The sequence below is a fragment of the Nicotiana tabacum genome, chromosome 22, assembly GCF_000715075.1.
Source record: "Nicotiana tabacum cultivar K326 chromosome 22, ASM71507v2, whole genome shotgun sequence".
Classification (NCBI taxonomy): Eukaryota; Viridiplantae; Streptophyta; class Magnoliopsida; order Solanales; family Solanaceae; genus Nicotiana; species Nicotiana tabacum.
In genome coordinates, this window is record NC_134101.1 from 31,416,749 (window position 1) to 31,438,917 (window position 22,169).

At 38.4% G+C, this 22,169-nt stretch overlaps 1 pseudogene; it reads right to left on the reverse strand.

Moving 5' to 3' along the window:
• Positions 1-1,308: 1,308 nt before the first annotated feature.
• LOC107831150 (immune-associated nucleotide-binding protein 9-like) lies at positions 1,309-20,516 on the reverse strand (annotated as a pseudogene).
• Between the last annotated feature and the right edge of the window lie 1,653 nt (positions 20,517-22,169).

Below are 22,169 nucleotides of genomic sequence, written 5' to 3' on the forward strand. Positions count from 1 at the left end.
GAAATTTTCTTAAACTCCGTGTCGTGCTCAAACTAATAGATATAAATAAAAAGGAGGAAATAATATTTAAAAAGGCAAGGCACTAATAAACAATCCAAGAAGACGTAGGCACAAAACAAACGAAAATATAATGTTTAGACTTGATTGAATGGTGGTTGAATGTTGTAACTTGTGTTTGAATGTTTTAGTTAGTTTATGTTTTCTTTAATTGTTTGTATTTTATGGGTATGATTAGTTGAAATGATGGATTGATTAGCGGATTGATTTGTTGGTTGCTGTATTTTTTAATTGGCAGGTGGTGTGACTTTAAAACAGCTGAAATTTTGCAAACATTTTCCAGTTTGCCGACCACAATAGTCGCCAAATGCTCGAAAATTTTTCAGATTCAGGAACATTTGAGACCGATGTAGTGGGAGTAAATAAATAAATAATATTAAAATTGATTTGCGACTACAGTAGTGGAAAAATTAAATAAATAATTAATATGAATTAAATTTGTGACGACAGTGGTGGGAAGACCAACAACAACAACAACCCAGCATAATTTCACTAGTGGGGTCTGGGGAAGGTACTGTGTACGCAGACCTTACCCCTACCCTAGGGTAGATAGGCTGTTTCCGATAAACCCTTAGCTACCTCCCTCCAAGAACTCCACACCTTGCTCCTGGGTGACTCGAACTCACAAGCTCTTGGTTGGAAGTGGAGGGTGCTCACCACTATAACAATTCATTCTTGTTAGTGGTGGGAAGACCAAAATAAATAAAAAGCATTATAATATTTGCGACCACTGTGGTGGGAATGTTTAAATTAAATTATAATTATTTACAATATTTGCGACTGAAGTAGTGGGAAAGCTTATATAAAAATAAAAAATTAATTTATATTGTTTGCGACCACGTCAGTCGCAAAGCTGATAACATTAATTAGTCGTTTTTATATTTTGACTATGCGACTGTCGTAGTCGCAAATTACAGACGGAATCGGTCGCAAACTATTTCAGACCAACTATTTTGCGACCGTATTATTTCGATTTGAATGTAGTCAGAAACCAGCATTTTCTGACCGCATTCCGACCGTCACCCGTTTTGACGGTCGAAAAATAGCAATTTTCTAGCAGAGGCGCTGTATCATATTGTCAATTTGACAGTACAGAAGAGGATAGAAGCGAGTGCATGCAAACATCCTCAAATAAATCAAGGTGAGGCTACTTCAAAAAACACACACATCCAACCATACATATAACCTCAAAACAATTTAAAGCTATAAATTAAAGTACTTTCAAAACATACACATTCCCCATATCTTAACTTACAAAATGTTACAGCCTGGGGCTGGGGGTGGTATCCGATTTATTAGTCTCTCTTCGAGACCTCTCAACTCGCGATTCTCCTCCTTTGATTTCTTCTGATCATCTTTAGCATTTTTTTCAGCCTTAACTATAGCAGCTCGCTCCTTCTCTAATTTCTTTTCTAGGCTTACCATGGTCTCCTTGAGCTTAGATTCGACATGTCAAATAAATAAACATGAGTTGGTCCATAAATGACGGTCTGGATTTATCTGGTCAAACTCAACTTGTTTGGAATTGAGGCATAAAAGGCCCAAAGACACTATATACCTATATGATCAGGTACCAACTTTGACATATTATGTGTAGTACATCGACAATTAGGATATACATTGAAATTTCATGGGTGATCATTCAACTTTGTGTTCATTACTCAAAAGTCACTTTTCTTCTTTTTGTTACGTAAAAATCATTCAACTTTGTGTTCGTGACCCAAAAGTCACTTTTCTTTCTTTTGTTACGCAAAAGTTATTTTACTTTGCTCTATTTATCACAAAAGTCACCTTGGGCAGATTTTATAATACTTTTACTTGAAAAGTCTATTATGTCTTTGACATTATAAACCCTCTCATTTATGTAATACCTTTTATATTATATACTACTCCCTCCGTTTCAATTTATGTGAACTTATTTCATTTTTAGTCCATGCCAAAAAGAATGGTCACTTTCCATATTGGGAAACAATTTTCCTTTATGCAATGATTTATAGCCACACAAAATAAATATGCCTCATTTTACACCACAAGTTCAAAAGTCTTCTCTCTTTTCTTAAACTTCGTGCCCAATCAAATGGATTCACATAAATCGAAACGGAGGGAGTATATAATATATTTTCACCTAGGTATTTTACTAATAATTAAAAAAAATTAAATTATTTTATTTATTATTTTTGTAATATATCCATACATTTAATTTTTTTCATGGCACTCAATTTATTTAATCATATTCGAACATGAACATATTTTAAATATAAAAATGATAAAAAGAATATTTATTTTTAATATTTATTTAAAATAATAAAAACATATTTGTTTAACAAATGATAATTTTTTTATAGTCAATAAAAATTTTAAAAGAAGTTTCAAAGATATTTGTTTTTAATATTAATTTTTTAAAGCTTTATCTGTTAATATTATTTATTTGAAAGTATTAATGTGATGTATCATTTTGCTAAATATGGGTATTTTATTTATTAAATTAATGGGTAAGAACTTGGCTGAAATTAATGAGCTTTAATTTTTTATTTTTCATTAAACATATTTCATTAAGCATGATTAAGAACGTGGACTTGAGATTTGTTCCTAGTAATGTTACTCACAAATTTAATAATGCTACTTATATATCTTAAAAATTCATATTAAAAAAATTAAATGTATGAATATATTATAAAAATAATAAATAAAATAATATTAAGTTATTTTAATTATAAGTAAAATACATGGGTAAAAGTATATTATATAACATATATTATATAGAAGGTATTACATAAATGAGAGAATTTATAACGTCAAGGGCATAATAGGCTTTCCAGGTGAAAGGTTTGTAAAATCTTGTCAAAGTGATTATTGTGATAACTAGAGCATAGTAAAATGATTTTTGTGTAACAAAAGAAAGAAAAATAACTTTTGGGCAATGAACACAAAGTAGAATAACTTTTACGTAACTGTCACTACCCAACTTTCACTATGGTTCGTGATGGCGCCTAACGCCGCCGTCAGGCAAGCCAACGGTGATTTACCAATTTAGTTACCCGTTTTAGTATTTTTGAAATCAATATTTTTCTTAATTAGACAGTATGAAATAGAATTTATGGAGTAAGTAAAAGTATCTGCACGAACCACAATAATAAGTTGCCTGAAAGACCCCCAAAACCCGGTGTCACAAGTGCATGAGCATCAACTAGGAAATATGATAAATGCAACATCTGTCTGGAATACAAATTAGACAGGAGTATGTAAATAACACTGATGGAGACTCTGTATGCTGCGGATTCGTAACATGGAATGAAGCTCACCGTAAGTCCCCGCAATAGCTGCTCCTTTGCGCCCAAAAGATCACTAGACATACAGGTACCTGCACAAAAATGTGCAGCAAGTGTAGTATGAGTACATAAATCAACACGTACCCAGTAAGTATCAAATCTAACCTCGAATAAGTAGTGATGAGGCGTCGACATCAACACATACTAAAGGTCCAATAAAGTAGCATAATAAAAGCGTGAACATAAATGAAGCATATGGAAATAATGGGGTAAATCAGTAAGTTACCTAGTCTTCCAAATATTTCTTTTAAGGCATAAATTTCTAAATCTTGTAGTCTATCAAAACAGCTCAGAAAATGTCAAGTATAATTATTAAATAAATAACCAATACCAAATAAAATGCCGGGCATCAGTGGGAGGATTTGCTCGTGAATATTCGGGCTACTGACGATATAACGCACGATTCTGCCGAGGTTGTCTGGCCCGAAATAATGTGTACACTGCCGAGGGGCGAGTGACATGAACAATAGATGCATCTATACTGTCGAGGCATTCGGCCCGCTCCACAAGAAAGGAGGACATTTTACGAACCTCCGGAATGAGAAGTTATCACAAGACTAACGCGTAAGGAGGTACAATTTCTATTAACGGTCGAGTAATTCGCACAAAAATTCAAGTACGTGAAATTTTGGTCTTTTACTATTTTCTCTAACAATTTCCAATATGATTCAGATACTTTAATTAACAAAGGATGCAAATATTATAAATAATTCATGATTTGGATCCTAAACTACCCGGACATAAGCATAATTAGTAGCTACGCACGGACTCTCGTCACCTCGTGCGTACGTAGCCCCCTACAATTAACAACATATATTAATTTTAATCACCTATGGGGTAAATTCTCTCTTATAAGGTTAGACAAGAGACTTATCTCGCTCCGAAGTTTCATAGCCGGCTCCAATACCACTCTAACACTTCAAACCGATGCCTGTCGATCCAAAGCTATGCAAACAATGTGCAAATAAATCAATATTTGTTCTAATACCCATAACTAATCAATTTAAACAATTTTCAACTCCGCTCGAAAAGTCGATAAAGTCCACCCTCGGGCCCACGTGCCCGAATTTCGAAATTTTTCTGAAATAAACTTTACCCATAATACCACGAACTCAAATATGTCATTTATTCCAAATTCTATGTCCAAGTTCATGGTCAAAATCCAAAAATACTAATTTTTAGGTTTTCTTCAAAATCCCAAATTCCTACTAATTTCCATGTGTTAAATCCATATGTAAATCAAGTATTTAACTTGCAATAGGTGGGAATCACTTATCTTGCATTAGATGGTGAAAATACTCTCTTGCAGAGCTCCAAAAATCGTCCAAGCCGTGTAGAAAATGGGTGAAATGAATCTAAATCCCGTTTTTAAAACATTCTGCCCAGCACACTTCTTCGCGTTCGCGACCAAGGCCTCGCGTTCGCGAAGGCCAAATGCCACTGCCCAAAAATCCCTCTTCGCGTTAGCGACCTCCTCGTCGCGTTCGCAGCCTCCGACCCCTGCCCCTTTGCATTTGCGATCCACGAGCCGCGTTCGCGAAGGCCAACCTGCTCCAGGCCCCAGCTCCCCCTTTTTCTTCTACGCATTCGCGATCGCCCCCTTCGCATAGGCTTCCCCAGCCTCTGCTTCGCGTTCGCGTAGGCTTCATCGCGTTCGCGTTGGGTAAATCCCAGCAGCCCAAAATCCTTCTTCGCGAACGCGGGACTCTATCGCGTTCGCAAAGGACAAAACCAGAACCAGCAACCAGCAGCATCAAAACACTCAAACTTGGTCCGGAACCACCCTGAATCACACCTGAGGCCCCCGGGACCCCGTTTAATCGTACCAACCAGTCCCAATACATAACACGAACCTGCTCGAGGCCTCAAATCACATCAAACAACATCAAAACCACGAATCGTATCCCAATTCAAGCTTTATGAACTTTAGAACTTCAAACTTCTACATTCGACGTCGAAACCTATCAAATCAAATCCGATTGACCTTGAATTTTACACACAAGTCATAATTCACATTTACTCACCTATTCCCACTTCCGGAATCAGAATCCGATCCCGATATCAAAAAGTCCACTCCCTGTCAAACTTCCCAAAAACCGTCAAATTTCCAACTTTCGCCAAATGACCCCGAAATGACCTACAGACATCCAAATCGACATACGCACACGCACCTAAGACAAGAATCACCATGCGGAGCTATTACCAGGCTCGGAATCTCAAACGGACATCGATAACATTAAAATTTATTTCAAACCAAACTTAGAAAATTCTTAAACTTTAAAAATGCCAACCTTCAGTAATAGGCGCCGAAATACTCCCGGTCTACCCGATACTCGACCCGAACATACGCCCAAGTCTGAAATCATCATACAGACCTATTGGAACCATCAATCCCGATTCTGAGGTCGTTTACTCAAAAGTCAAACTTTGGTCAACTCTTCCAACTTTAAGTTTCTGAATTTAGAATTTTCTTCCCAAATCAACTCCGAACTTCCAGAAATTCAATTTCGACCATACGTACAAGTTATAATACCTGAAGTGAAGCTACTCAAGGTCTTAAATTATCGAACGACATGCTAGAGCTCAAAACGACCGATCGGATCGTTACATTCTCCCCCACTTAAACATATGTTCGTCCTCGAACGTGTCAAAAATTACTCCGGAGTTGTCCAAAATTACTGTTTAACACCTTGTGCACCTACCCGTGCCATCACAATCCCAGCTTGGCACCTCAGCTCGAGCCGGACTAAAGGTCCTCCTTTTTATTCAATCAATAAGCCTTAGAACCAAATCTCAACCTCCAAATTTCTTTACAATACCTGCTTCTAACATACGAACACCGTATTAATCACCACACAGTGTACTAAAACATGATTGTGCACTTGTGCTGAAATCACACCATGCACCCACATAAGTCGGTTACCAATAATGACATCCTCTGACCACAATGGCTGAAATTTCACAAGTTCATTGCCCGCAATACATCTCATGACGTATATAAGTGATGTCCCAATTCTCACAATACCGCCATGACGAAAGGGTCGTGTGGAAACTTATAACCACATGTCGAATCAACAAATCATTGAGTCTCTCCCCGGACAAGAACCATTACCCCATTCTGAACTGAATGATGATATTTGCTCTTTAATATACCTCATATAAGTCTGATTGCACTAATTTCAGGTCCAACAGTCTCGTCTCACCCAGTACAAACTGCTCTGGCAACAAGTCACCCCAGACAATGCCAAGAGTCTCATATGATACCCACAATGCGCCAATAAGCTACGAACTCGAATATGACTCATAAGGAAGAATGATCTCTGACAGGGAATTACCCGGCTCGCGTAACGAATAAAACGGATGAATAGGTGCTATAATCCTACCTCAGGAATGAAAACAAGGTACACAAAATGAGCGTAAGGAACCATGCTCAACATCTCGATGTTGCGGCGTGCAACCCGATTCATCACGACACTGTTGCGGCGTGCAACCCGATCCAAACATTATATACTCGTGGCAACGTGCCACCTAATCCTCACATAATAATCAAGAAGAAAACACACATCAAGTCATAACACTTATACTTATGAAATACCCGAATATCGACCACAAGCATGCCAAGTGCATAATACAAATACCGGGGAGATGGATAGCGCCGCACGCTACGAAACTCAAGAACAACCAAGGTGCGATAATGACCTGCATCTCGAGAGCCATCCTGCTCACATTATTCTACAAGCTACACGGAACCTCACACCGATTTTGATCATATCATACTGGGCCAGTATCCTTCCAAAGATTTTTTTTTCATGACATACAATAACAACCGTTAAATCCGGAACAAACATCATACAGTCCACAACCCAAGGAATAGAATGTCTCTCTGGCTCACACATTAGCGATATCACCAAAATCTCCATACTTGGTTTCAATCTATAACAATCAAGTGACTACCACGCCACCCCAATGCAAATCTCCCTGTGGGGTATGCTCCCACAACTATTCTGCACTAGGTAGCAAAGGTTGCATTCCCATACCACCGACCGTGCTAATCTGTAAGGTAATTCACAATCCGCAAACCAATACACAATACCTCTTCCACCGAACACCATTCTCAGGCGACACTAAGATAACTCCTGCTTACTCTAAACATCTGAATTCTTCCCTACTCATCCGAGCTCGTGACATTCTTATCAATACCGAACCACAACCCTTAACCTCGACTTTCAAATTCCCATGTCGCTCGACGCACCTATCATACTGTTACGCGAGGATGCCCAAATTCATCACAACCCCTGAATCACCAGTAAAATAAACACTTCATTGGCTAGAAGACTTTTTGCTTAGCTCGTTTCAGAAAGACCAACGCAACACGCAACTGAATTCACAAATCACAGAAAATGCAACCTCAAGTCGTGATCTAAACCGCCATGACTCTTCCGGAAGTCCATTTATGCCACAAGGCCATTTAAAGTCACATACCTCCCAAATCAATCAATTTATGGTGGTTGTCGAGCCTGCACGGCACGGACAACCGCAAACCACACGTTATAACTTCACACACCGAATGAACCGACCATTGCCACAATCATGTTGATTCAAACATTACAACCGACCCAACTTCTTTAAATTTACCCTTGACCTACCTTAGAAATAACGTTAGCTCCATTCACAACATAACGAACTCAATCCGTACTCATCCCAAGTGACCCGAATCGCGAGACTACATCGTCTTAATATCCATGAATCACCTTATACCTTTCTCCAGTGCACAATAGCATCTCCAATTGGTATACCCATTATGCAGTACCTCCTGCAAATCCAAAGCCATTTCTTTCTTTCCTCCAATACTGCACCGCTTACCCGGTAATAACATATAACACTCCAAGTCCCATTCGCAATCCACTGCAGAACTCGATCCTTAACCATACAACGGACCCAAAATCCTTAAGTATCGGACTTAAATTCTTGAACCTACTGAACCGTTGTTAAGAGTCACCCACTCTGACCTAGTCTCGAATATAACCAAACTCCATTGCCCTGCTAGTACATGAATACCATCACAAAGAAGCAACCGGCTGAATTTGCACATTACCTCTACAAGAAGCATAACTCTGAGTCTTCCCAAAACCTGCACCCGAATCGATAAGACGAAATATAGCACTTATCAATTTCTCTGCTCGAATTACCCCTGATGTTTCCTTTTTATTAGGCACAAATAATCCACCAATGCGCCGATAACCAAAAGCTGCATAAGCCAACAACCACGCGATCCAATCGTAGACGGTGGGGCTCCTCCACTTAACTTTAAGCTACAATCACATAAATCTAGAACCTACAAAGATTCCTCATTCTCCATCACCATAATTTTTTTTTGCACCGTTAAACCGCCAAGTCTCGCGAAGCATTTTGTTAATCTTTTCATGAACATTCTGAATCATTCGTAAATCTCATATTCGACCTCTTACCGGGTAGCAAATAAAATCCTTCATAGTAGCTTCATCAGCATCACGTAACCGCTAGCCTGTTCACAAGAGATAACCCACCTGTGAAAATTCCATGCCAACGTCTTCCAATGACGTTGTACTGGGTGCAACTACCACGCATTCGGTAACCCTCCCGAGCCCATGCTCGTCCACCAGCTGTGCAAGTCTGCTCCTTCCCTATTGACATCAACTGAAAGTTCAACAATACCTTCCAAACTCAAATCATATTGCCTCAGATCAAATCTCCACACCCCTCTTCATTTCAAGCAACTCCTTTCTGCCATATTCCATCTTCCATTCGTACAATGACCACCACTCCAAATAAAATCCGTAGGCCAAATCACCCTCCATCATGATTCCTAAACCGTTCTACACTTTCTCAAGGCACGCGACTATCCTACTACGGAACCTATATGCTAATTTGCCACTCTTACTTCGGTTAAACCATCTCCTTTAAGTAACTTCCCAATCTCTGTTTTTCATACTTGACTTTCTAATACTTCAACCATCGCGAAACGCTTTCCGCCATGTCCTCCCTCATACTTTGCTGCCCAAATGTTGCATCAAATCAAAATCCATCTCTGTTGCACCTGAACCAATAAATTGCTACCAACTTTAAGCCTCCTGAAAGATCATCTTACTCGAGCCGTCACATTAGAAATACCAATTTGACCTTGAACCACTGCACACTGCTATTCCTCACACCCGCCCCTCAGGAACCATTTTATACCACCCCGCCCCGAGGGAAAAAATCAAAAAGACCATAGCACCAGCAAACCGAAAACGCGTTCAAACAAGGATGACGACACCGCATCACAATGAAAAGTCCACCACGCTAAAAAATACCAAGTCTCGTTACTCCATTAACTCAAACCTGAACATTCATAGTCCAATTGCCTTTCCTTTGTGGGGATTAAATATTGATCCTCTAAATCATGCACTGAGAGATCCTCCTTTCGAGCCGTTCACTAGCTCGGCACGTAGACAGATACCCTACCATACCAACACTAAGCGTAGCCTAAAAACCATACCGATACTGAGCTAAAATGACGGAACCTCCTTCCACAAGAAGACTATAATAACTTGCTTGAATGCGCAGGGAAAAGCATCCTGCACCACGCCTGTAGTACCACTACAACTCCTCGATGCCCGATTGACACGACCGCTCAATATCGTATAAGAATGAGTAGGAAGAAAATAAAGGCATAAGCCTCAAAGGAATCAAATCGCACCATGAGGAATCAAGAAGGGAAGTGCTCCTAACAACCCCTGTAGCCTCTCGAAGATAAGTACAGATGTTTTCATACCGATCTGCAAGACTCTACTAGAATTGCTCATGACTCATGAGATCTACGTGAACCTAGTGCTATGATACCATGTTGTCACGACCCAACTTCCATTATGGGTCGTGATGGCACCTAACGCCGCCGTCAGGCAAGCCAACGGTGATTTATCAATTTAGTTACCCGTTTTAGTATTTTTGGAATCAATATCTTCCTTAATTAGACAGTATGAAATAGAATTTACGGAGTAAGTGAAAGTATCTGCACGTACCACAATAATAAGTAGCTTGAAAGACCCTCAAAACCCGGTGTCATAAGTGCATGAGCATCAACTAGGAGATATGATAAATGTAACATCTGTCTGGAATACAAATTAGATAGGAGTATGTAAATAACACTGATGGAGACTCTGTATGCTGCGAATTTGTAACATGGAATGCAGCTCACCGTAAGTTCCTGCAATAGCTGCTAGGGGTGGGCGTTCGGTAATTTGGTACAATATTTAATAACTATGATTCGGTATATTAATTGTGCATACCAAATACCGTACCAAAATAGTTCGGTACGGTTCGGTATTTTCTTATTTAGTTCGGTACGGTTTCGGTATCATACCAAAGTCTTTCAAATCTCCCAAGATTATGATATGCCTATTGCCTAATGTCTCTTCTGACTTCTGCTGAGAATTCAACCACTCAAAGGCAAACTTAGAAAATAAAATCTCGATAATTACATAGAGTAAAAAAATAATTCATAGAGTGCAATGACCTAGATTTAACAATTACAATATTGGATCCTGAAAAGAAAATGTGAACATTGCAAAAATACAGCAGAAGATTTATACTCTAAGATGATATTGTTCTTTTGTTAGTAGCCTAAGAGAATCTGGCAAAGCTTTTCAAAGGAATGTAATGTTTGAAAAATCTAACGACTCGAGCTAAAACTTTTCACTAGCTAAAAAAAATAATTTTTCTTTAAATGCTCAAAAACTGATTATTGTCAACATAAGAAACTTCATGAAATATTAGAAGTTGAAACTAACATAAAACCTGAAGAATGAAGAATGAAGAAGTTGTGAACCTATTGAAGACTTGAAGATTGAAGAATAAAGGTCAACAATGAGCAAACAAGTAGTCGCCGAGGAGAGGAGTCGTCGTTGCCGAGGTCGTGAAGTTGTCGTTGCCGTCTCTGCTATTGTAATCGTGAATTACAGCAGCAGTTAAGCAATGTTTTTGAGAGAAATTAGGGTTACAAAATAGAAAAGGGAAGGGGTAAGCAGAAGCTAAATTTTGCCATCTGCTCTCTAAGTCTCTAAGGCCTAAGGGATTAGGGGTGTTGGGTTTAGGTTTATTCTTTATTGGGCTGAAAAATAGAAATAGAGGTGGGCTTGGACTTAATATATTTCGGTATACTGAAATATCAAAAAATCAATACCGAGTACCGAACCGAAATACCGAAATACCGAAAAATCTATACTGAATAATACCGAAAAACCAAAAAATCGGATACCGAAAAACCAAATTAATTCGGTTCGGTTCGGAATTCAGTTTTTCGAATTTTATGCCCACCCCTAATAGTTGCACCTCTGCGCCCAAAAGATCACTAGACGTATAGGTACCTGCACAAAAATGTATAGCAAATGTAGTATGAGTACGTAAATCAATGCGTACCCAGTAAGTATCAAGTCTAACCTCGAAGAAGTAGTGACGAGGGGTCGACACCGACACTTACTAAAGGTCCAATAAAGCAACATAATAAAAGCATGAGCAGATATGAAGCATTTGGAAATAATGGGGTAAATCAGTAAGTTACATAGTCTTCCATATATTTCTTTTAAGGCATAAATTTTTAAATCTTGTAGTCTATCAAAATAGCTCAGAAAATGTCAAGTATAATTATCAAATAAATAAGGAATACCAAATAAAATGCCGGGCATTAGTGGGTCGTTCGGTCCGAACCGGAATAATGTATACATTGTCGAGGGTCGAGCGACACGAACCATAGATACATTTATTCTACCTAGGTGTTCAGCCTGCTCCACAAAAAAGGAGGACACTTTACGAACCTCCGGAATGAGAAGCTATCACAAGGCTAACGCGTAAGGACGTACAATTTCTATTAACGATCGAGTAATTCGCACAAAAATTCAAGTACGTGAAATTTTGGTCTTTTACTATTTCCTCTAACAATTTCCAATATGATCAGATACTTTAATTAACAAAGGATGCAAACATTACAAATAATTCATGATTTGGGTCTTAAACTACCCGGATATAAGCATAATTAGTAGCTACGCACGGACTCTCATTACCTCGTGCATACGTAGCCCCCACAATTAACAGCATATATTAATTTTAATCATCTATGGGGTAAATTCTCTCTTACAAGGTTAGATAAGATACTTACCTCGCTCCGAAGTTTCATAGCCGGTTCCAATGCCACACTAACATCTCAAATCGATGCCTGTCGATCCAAAGCTATGCAAATAATGTGCAAATAAATCAATATTTGTTCTAATACTCATAACTAATCAATTTAAGCAATTTTCAACTCCGCTCGAAAAATCGATAAAGTCCACCTTCGGGCCCACGTGCCTGGATTCCAAAAATTTTCGGAGATAAACTTTACCCATAACACCACGAACTCAAATATGTCATTTATTCCAAATTCTATGTCTAATTTCGTTGTCAAAATCCAAAAATATTAATTTCTAGGTTTTTCTTCAAAATCCCAAATTTCTACTAATTTCCATATTTAAATCCATATATAAACCAAGTATTTAACTTGTAATAGGTGGGAATCACTTACCTTGCATTAGATGGTGAAGATACTCTCTTGTAGAGCTCCAAACATTACCCAAGCCGTGTGGAAAATGGGTGAAATGAACTCAAATCCCGTTTTAAAAACATTATGCCCAGCACAGTCACCCCTTCTTCGCGTTCGCGACCAAGGCCTCGCATTCGCAAAGGCCAAATGCCACTGCCCAAAAATCCATCTTCGCGTTCGCGAAACCTCCGACCCCTGCCCCTTTGCGTTCGCGGTCCACGAGCCGCGTTCGCAAAGGCGAGCCTGCTCCAGGCTCCTGCCACCCCTTTTCCTTCTACGCGTTCGCGATCTCCCTCTTCGCATTCGCGTAGGCTTCCCCAGCCTATGCTTCGCATTCGCGTAGGCTGCATCGCGTTCGCGTTGGGTAAATCCCAGCAGCCCAAAATCCTTCTTCGAGAACGCGGGACTCCCTTCGAGTTCGCGAAGGACAAAACCAGAACCAACACAACTGCATCAAAACACCCAAACTTGGTCCGGAACCACCCCAAATCACACCCAAGGCCCCGGGGACCCTGTCCAATCATACCAACCAGTCCCAATACATAACACGAACCTGCTCGAGGCCTCAAATTACATCAAACAACATCAAAATCACGAATCACACCCCAATTCAAGATTTATGAACTTTAGAACTTCAAACTTTTACATTCGATGCCGAAATCTATCAAATCAAATTCGATTGACCTCGAATTTTGCACACAAGTCATAATTGACATTACGAACCTATTCCCACTTCTGAAATCTGAATCCAACCCCGATATCAAAAAGTTTACTCCCGGTCAAACTTTCCAAAAACCTTCAAATTTTTAACTTTCGCCAAATGACCCGGAAATGACCTACAGACCTCCAAATCCACATCCGGACGCGCCCCTAAGACCAGAATCTCCATGCAGAGCTATTCTCAAGCTCGGAATCTCAAACGGATATCGATAACATCAAAATCCACTTCAACCTAAACTTAAGAAATTCTTAAATTTTAAAAATGCCAACCTTTAGTAATAGGTGACGAAATACTCCCGGGCCACCCGATACTCGACCCGAACATATGTCCAAGCCCGAAATCATCATACGACCTAGTCCGAAATTATCATACGGACCTATTGGAACCTTCAAATCCCGATTCCGAGGTCATTTACTCAAAAGTCAAACTTTGGTCAATTCTTCCAACTTTAAGCTTCCGAATTTAGAATTTTCTTCCCAAATCAACTCCTAACTTCCCCGAAATTCGATTCCGACTACACGTACAAGTCATAATACCTGAAATGAAGCTATTCAAGGCCTCAAATCGTCGAACGATGCGTTAGAGCTCAAAACGACCGGTCGGGTCGTTACAGTAACCAAAAAAAAAAAAAAACTTTTGAGTAATAAACACAAAGTTAAATGACTACCCGTAAAATTTACTCTAATTTACCGCTTCAGTAATTCGTCTAATTTGTTCCTTCAGTTCTGCGATCTCTTGCTCGGAACATCCTATAGAGGAATCAACGTCCTGTGTCTTCTGATTCTGAAAAGTCATAGCTCCTTCCTGCAAATAAGTAGAGATGACAACAAAGGTCTTGATTCCACTGACAAGTAAAAACATATACAGATAATGTTGAAAAGCATCAAACCAATTACTAGCTCAAACCTTTAATTCCTTGAACAACTCATTCGTATATGTTTTCCACCATTCTTTTCTACAACCAAATTCACTTGGAAAAGAAGCTCCTTCAATTGCTCAGCTTTCTTAATTGGGTCTTTAGTCCTATTGTCAAAAAGCACTTGTCTATTTTGACACATAGCAAGTGTTTCCTGTAATGGCAATACAAATTAAATTAAATAATTTTATCTGGAGCAGTCTTCACATTCATGAGAAAGTAAGAGAGAAAATAATTAACTAAAATAATGATGTTTTTTCTACAGAATTTCATATACATTTTTTACTAGATTCATATACAAACTGTATCCTTCTTGACCTTATGAAGTGTTACAGTAGAAGAAAAAAAAAAAGATAGGCATCACAATTAGCCGAATGGGAAAAGCGTTAAAACCAATAAACAAAGCTCTTGGACAGAATATAACAACATATATATATTCCCACGGTGTGGGGTCTGGGAAGAGTAATGCGTATGCAGACTTTACTCCTACCTTGTGGAGGTAGAGAGACTATTTCTGATATTGGACAAAAGAATGCTAGAAACAAAAACATTAATAACTTGAAAATTTTACCTTCTATAGCAAAGGTATACATCCTATTTATTATAAATCAAAATTATTTTAAAATATTATTTTCTATAGCTACCTTTTATATTTTATAGCAAAATAAGTATTTATGGTATATACTACAATTGAGGAATGAAATAAGGCATGAAATACGCTATTTATGTTTTTTCCCTCTCTTTCTTTCAATTAACACACGATTCTTTCTCTGAATTTTTCTTCTTTCTCTCTCTCTCTTCGAGCAAAGTAGGCCGAATCATAGATATACGAAAGAGAAACAAATCATAAAAGAAAGCCTAAAAATCTCAAAATCAGAAACATGAAAGTAAACCTATAATAAAAAAAAGGAAGCAGAGTTACCTTGGGCGACGAAGAGATTGAAGAGAAATAGGGATTCTTAGCGCGGTGAGTAAGAGAGAAAATAGGAAGAAGCGGTCGAATTAGAAATGTTGTAAATTGTAATGGAAGAGGTAGCGAAGCAACACAAGAAGTCTTGGCCGGAAAACGCCATTTCCGACGAACTTTCTTCTCTTCTTTGCTATTTAGTCACATACAATGATACAAGTATATTGTATTCTATACAAATTTACTCAAACACATTGTATTTTTGTATAATTTTTTTTTTTGCATGTGTTTATGATAAAACACATGTATTCATGCATACTGTACATACAATGTGCATGAATACAAGATATAAACATTGAAATACATTGAATAGAAACATTAAAATAGAACATAATATAAACAGTGAATATATTTAATTTTAAAATATAGTGAAATATAATTAAATACACTGAATACCAAAAAAATATAGTAAATACAACCAATAAAATATACTGAATACAATAGTAATAACATGTATTAGGAATAACTAAAATACTGTTAATACAAATACATTTGAATACACTGAATATAAAATAGCGAATACAGTAAATACAAACATTGAATCTAATGAATGCAACAGTAACAAAAAAATTATTGAAACACACCAAATACAAAAGTTATATACAACTTAAAAATCATTCTAATGAATTGAGTTGATAATGAGGCATGTTAAAATTGATTTTGTTGAGTTATATTAGGAGTGTATCACGCTAATTGATATTATTTCCGTTATTAGACAGCTGGACATACCTATTTTTAAGGTGATTGCCGTTACTGTATTCATAAATATATGTGAATACATGCGCGTACAACCGGACTGCCCTGATTTTAGGCGTTTTTTGCTGCTGTATTCATGCGCGAATACAAGTGAATACATGAGCGTACAACTGGCTGCCCTGATTTTAGGCGTCTTTTGCTGCTGTATTCATGAATACATAGCGCGAATACATGCGCGTATAGCTGGACTGCCCTAATTTTTAGGCGCTTTTTGTTGCTGTATTCGCGCTGCGCGAATACACTGGTGTATTCACTTTAATACCGGCAGTGAAGACCACAATAATGGCTCAGGGCAGCGAATACAGCGAATCTACATGTAATCTTACCTTTAAAGTCTTAGGGCAGTCAAGACTAAGTAATCATCCAAAGTCAAATCATTTGCTTCAAGATCATCTCCACTAGTGAAGACCACAATATATAATGTAATCATTAATTTTGTTACCAAAGAAATCCTGAGCACATTTGACAGACTGCTTGCTGTTCTCTTGAAAAGCGATTGACTTCTTACAGAAAATACTAAAAGAACAGCATGGATGCCATCTTTAGCGAAATGGATGCATTTAACAATTTCTGGATCACCAGAAAAATCAAACAATGGCCTGCAATTCCCACAATCTTATTAGCAATCAGTAACTCTGGTGATTACCTGAAGTACGATAAAAAGTAAGAGATGCAGTGTGCAGAAAGTTCATAGTATACAAGGGGAAGATTCAAACAGAAAAAGATACAGTGTGATCAGTTACCAAAACTATTTATAAGCTTTAGAGACTTTTACAACAAAAATATGGACTTTAACTTCTGAGAGTTCCACAGGGTAATTTTTTTATATAAGTGTCACGACGCAAAATCTCACATGTCGTGATGACGCCTATCTCAATACTAGGCAAGCCGAAAATCTCAATAAAACACCATATCTTTTAAATTTAAAAACAAAATAATTAAATTCAGCGGAAGAAATCTCACAATTTCAAATATAACACTCCTAAAACTCGGTGTCACTGAGTACATGAGCATCTAAATATATATAAAGTCTCACTGATAAACATCACTGTCTGAAGTATAGAACAGTACAATAACTAAACAGGAAGGGAATCAAGTCTGCGGTCGTCAAGCAGCTACCTTGATACTCTCCAACAGAAATACCTCCGAATTCTAGCAGTCGTCGTATCCGGGAGCACCTGGATCTGCACACGAGGTGCAGAGTGTAGTATGAGTACAACTAACTCAATAAGTAACAAGACTAACCTCTGGGCTGAAAGAAATGATGAGCTCCACAGGTACAGTCCAGTAAAAATAATGGTACAGAAATGTAGGCATGCTTTCAAGTTCAACAGTTAAACTCAATACAAGTGAAATAGATCAATACTGCATAATATGAGGCATATGACATCTCAGTAGAAAGACCTCATGTAAATACTGGTCACAAATTATCCGGTCACTCGGTACTGTTTATGGCCAATCTAGCCCAGGGATATTCTAACCCGTATATAAAAACATATCGACTGACAGTCAGTCACTCAGTACCATATAAGGCCAATCCAGCCCTGGGATAATTTATTCCTAAATATAAATGATACGAACAAGATCCATGTCCAGATAACTCATTACAATACAAATAAGTAAGGCAAGTACATGCCCTGGGAAAATCCATCCCAAATATATATATAAGAAGTAAGTAAGGCAAGTCCATGCCCTGGGAAGTCCATCCCGAATATCGATGATCACCTACGCTCACTGGGGGTGTGTACAGACTCCGGATGGGCTCCTTCAACCTAAGCGTAATACAAAGCCAATATGGCCAACTGCAGGCGGGCAGTCCCGATCTGTATAATAATAAAGCAGATAAGGCCTGCTGCAGGCGGGCAGCCCCGATCCATAAAATAGCAAAGCCTATAAGGCCTGTTACAGGCGGGCAACCCCGATCCATAAAATAGTAAAGCCTATAAGGCATGCTGCAGGCGGGCAACCCCGATCTATAAAATAGTAAAGCCGATAAGGCCTGCTGCAGGCGGGCAACCTCGATCCATAAAATAGTAATGTATAAAGCCATTATGGCATGCTGCGTTGCGCATCTCAATCCTATAAATATCCTCACAATGGACAATTATTACTGAGTGTGAAATGTATATTTTTGAACAATTAATTCAACAACAACACGACCTCATGGGTCCCAAAATATTGGCACGTTTCCTAAACATGATCTTTAATAGGAGGCTCAGCTCAATTTCTCTAACACGTGGAGAATGTTCAGATAATAACATGATTCATTAATCTTACAACTGCACAGGATTTATTCAAGACACAATTTATATGGTGCACGTCCATATGCTCGTCACCTATCGTGTATGTCACCTCCAAACAATTTATATCATACCAAATTTATGGATTCATACCCTCAGAACCAAGTTTAGAAGTGTTACTTACCTCAAACCGTATAATGCTTTACTCCGCTATGCCTTTGCCTCGTGAATTGGCCTCCAAACGCCTCGAATCTAGCCACAATTAATTCGATTCATTCGATAAAATTTATTGAAATTAATTCCATAAGAAAATACTAATTTTCAATAAAAATCCAAAATTTAGCTCAAAATTTGTTCGTGGGTCCCACATCTCGGAACCCGACAAAAGTTACAAAATCCGAAATCCCATTCAACCGCGAGTCTAACCATACTAATTTTACCAAAATTCGACCTCAACTCGACCTCCAAATGTTCAAATCTTATTTTCAAATCCTTAAGTTCAAACCCCCGATTTACACCTCAAAAACTTGTAATCTAGTCGGATTATTCTATGATAATTCAATATTATGAAGTACAAATGATCACAAGTACTTACCTCAAGTTTTCGTTGAATTCTCTCTCAAAATCGCCCAAAAAACCGTGCTTGAAGGTCCAAAAATGGCAAAACTCGGCACCCTTCTGTTTTTAACATTCTGCCCAGGATTTTCGCGCCCGCGATGATATTTTTCGCACCTACGGTCTTCGCACCCGCGGCATAACTCTCGTGCTTGCGGCGTCCGCACCTGCGATGATTTCTTTGCGCCTGCGGCTTCGCACCTGTGATGGATTTCTTCACGCCTGCAGCTTCGCACCCGTGGCAAAATCTTTCGCACCCGCGGTGCCTGGACAGCCCATGCATTTTTCGCTTCCGTGACTAATTTCTCGCATCCGCGAGCTCGCACCTGCGACTCTTTTTCGCACAGGTGCGATTACACCAGATGCCCAGCTACTTCAGCTCCTCCTCCAAATTCAAATTCGATCCGTTAAGCATCCGAAACTCACCCGAGGCCCTCCGGACCCCTTCCGAACATACCAATAAGTTCCATAACATAACACGGACCTACTCGAGGCCTCAAATCATATCAAACAACATCAAAATGATGAATCTCACATCAAATCAAAATCTATGAACTTTGAACTTTTAAATTCTATATCTTGTGCCGAAACATATCAAATCAATCCGGTATCACTTTAATTTTGCACACGAGTCATAAATGACATAATGAAGCTATTCTAATTTCTAGAATCAGATTTCAACCTCGATATCAAAAAGTCAACCCCTCCGGTCAAACTTCCCAAAAATTTAACTTTCGGCATTTCAAGCCTAATTCTACTATGGACCTTTAAATAATTTTCCGGACACACTACTAAGTACAAAATTACCATACGGAGCTATTGGAATTATCAAAACTCTATTCCGGAGTCGTTTACACATAAGTCACCATCCGATCAACTATTTTAACTTAAGCTTCCAACATGAAATTTATTCTTCCAAGCTAACTCCGAAATACCTTAAAACCAAAATCGACAATTTACACAAGTTATAATACCTCGTAGGAAGTTATTCAAGACTTCAAATAGTTGAAAGGAGCATAAATACTCAAAACGACTAGTCGGGTCGTTACAATCTCCCTCACTTAAACATACGTTCGTACTCGAACGTGCCAAGAGTTGTTCCTAAACCTTTAAATCATTGTTCCTCCTTACCATGCACATACCTGGGGTGATCCCACGTCACCCTATTCTATATAGGCCTGACAACATAACACAACTAAAAATCATTAATTTAACCTTAGCCCAAAACTTTGGACTTCAATTTCCAACATTCAGAATTTCTTTTCAAGACCTGAATCTCATATCTACACGCTGTATGAGTTTGAACACGCTGTACCAAGCCATAATCATAACCCCAGATATAATCGCATAACATACGACACAACTCGCTTACTCGTAGCACCATTTCTGATCACAATTACTACTCAAACCAACCAAGTACTAGTATAAAACCCCGCATTCAACAGAACCTCATTCCAAAACCTTCGTATACTGCCAATGATGAAAGAAACAATCAACAATTCATAACCTCTTATTAGATAGAGAAGCCATTGAGCTCTCTCGCCCCAACCAGAACCACAATCCTCTCCTAAGCCTACTTTCATATCCTCCCAATATACAGGAATCAAACCCGATAGTATCCATTCTAGGTCCAATGATCTTATATTATTAAACGCAACTATCCTATTGACATATCACACCAATACAACTCAATCCACAACTGTGCAACCTTGTACCCAAAATGGAAGATGTCTCAAAGTAGAGACCCGTTTTATAAGTTCAACAAGCACCACCACAACTATAATGTTATAAGCTTATTATATATAGTAGAACCAAGACACATAAATTTAATAACAGTAACCAGCTCTTCTAGAGCTCACATTAACATCACTCGCACGGACAACTCACGTGTTATAGTATAATATCTGGACCCGCACGGATAACTCACGTGCCAATACTATCAGTGTATGGATCCGCACGGACAATTCACGTGCCAATAACATAATCCGCCTGGCATGGTCACAGGCCTCCAGTCCAAGCATATCATAGAGGAGCAATCAAATAAGTACACATGTATATGATAAATGAAATAAGATTCACATACTCCTCGACTGGTATAAATGGCATGCCATAATGTAAGCATGTGCAAAGTCTGCTATCACACTTCCAATCGACAATTTTTTTTAAAAACAGAATTAGTAACTGCCCCGTTTATTTAGGGAATCATCTTCTTTGTAACCTTAAGTATAGCCCAGATAGTTCTCAACAAAGGTACGAATACGGAAAACGTTATAACTTTACGCTTAATAGTCAACTCTAGGCATATAATAGCCTAAGCATTCTTTCGAGTATAAATACCTGTCCCAATGCCAGCACATTGGCTCAAACCTCATATATATGCACACTTATAGCACGTAGCTATCACAAATAATTAACGCAACTAGTGCCTCCACCGAGTTTTAAATAAAATAGTCACCTCAAATAGGCCGCAACCCTAAACAATATACTTCTGAGAACTCTCAGTCTCCAAATTCATTGAACACATGAATCACCGTAACTGATCCCAACTCTAGCGCAAACATGACTAACACACCTTCCATTCACGATAATCCCATGAGAAATACTTTCATAATTCTTCCGTGCCACAAAGTAATAATTTGAATATCAGCAGTCTATCAACCATGTGAGTATCGCAATATTAATTAAACATCCGTGAGTCAAATACAATGTGCCTTATGAAATACGCACCCTTCTCATACAATACCAAGTAGTAGTAGTATTCATCTAGTCATTTGGAACCACCCATGTTGTCTAAGAATTCATGACCATTCTGCCAAAACTTTGTTACCTTCCTTCAAGACTGAACTGCCACCTTGTACATGTAAATCTAACTTCCACACAACACATAATATCTATCCTGTCATCATGTGAAAAGTACAAAAATCTCATTATCAACTCTGGGTCACCAACAAATTACATATCCGGTTAGTTAGAAAC